Raw genomic sequence first — 855 nt, 5'->3', positions numbered from 1 at the left:
TGATCAACATCTGCCACGAGCATTTTTTTTTTACAACGAAAGAAAACTTTTCATTAAGTAACTATAATATCATCTCTTTGTTTTTGCTTCTTTTTTTTTTTTTTTTTTTGATTTGTTTGTTTTGTTTTGTTTTTGGTTTCTTGAGGAGGAGTTCCCTCTATTATGGAGCCCTGGCTGTCCGGGATCTCGCTCTATAGACCAGGCTGGCCTTGAACTCACAGAGATCCACCTGCCTCTACTTCCCGAGTGTGCGGATTAAAGGTGTGCACCCCTGTGCCCCATGTTTTTCTAGGTTGCACTGTCGCTGAACGTTGTCTGTTAAGGCCAGGTACAATAGTGCACACTTGTGGTTCCAGCTCCTTGGGTGGCTGACGCAAAGAGATTTCTGGAACCCAGGCATTCAGAGCTAATCTGGGCGACATAGCCAGACTCGGTATTTAACAGTAAAGTGCCCGCTTGGGCAGCACATATCCTAAAATAGAAAGAGTACAGAGAAGACTTGCATGGCCCCTGCCCAAGGATGACATGCAAATTTAAAGCCACTTGTATTTTTAAAAACTGGCCAAAGAAACCCAGCAGGAGAACACAGCAGTTAGAGCCCAAATCTCCTAAAGACAGTTAAGTAGTCCTAGCGGGGGATGGTAGGTAGGAGGAGCCGGCTCTACCTTCTAATAAAACTTTATACTCTGTTTTTAAAAGGACAAGTGTTGTAGAAACAATGTTTTAGTTGGAAACTCAGTTTAAAATAAACACATCTTTGCCGGGTGGTGGTGGCGCACACCTTTAATCCCAGCACTCGGGAGGCAGAGCCAGGCGGATCTCTGTGAGTTCGAGGCCAGCCTGGGCTACCAAGTG

General features: G+C 44.9%; 1 non-coding gene across 1 annotated transcript; it reads left to right on the top strand.

Annotated features, from left to right (window-relative positions):
• Positions 1-448: 448 nt before the first annotated feature.
• Positions 449-553, top strand: LOC128106768 (U6 spliceosomal RNA). Its single transcript, XR_008216826.1, has one exon. It is a non-coding gene; the product is annotated as a U6 spliceosomal RNA (small nuclear RNA).
• The last annotated feature ends 302 nt before the right edge of the window (positions 554-855 follow it).

Source organism: Peromyscus californicus, unplaced genomic scaffold (genome assembly GCF_007827085.1).
Source record: "Peromyscus californicus insignis strain IS unplaced genomic scaffold, ASM782708v3 Scaffold_9__1_contigs__length_137607984, whole genome shotgun sequence".
NCBI lineage: Eukaryota > Metazoa > Chordata > Mammalia > Rodentia > Cricetidae > Peromyscus > Peromyscus californicus.
Note: the sequence above shows the minus strand (reverse complement) of the source record. Positions and strands in the feature narration are given on the sequence as shown.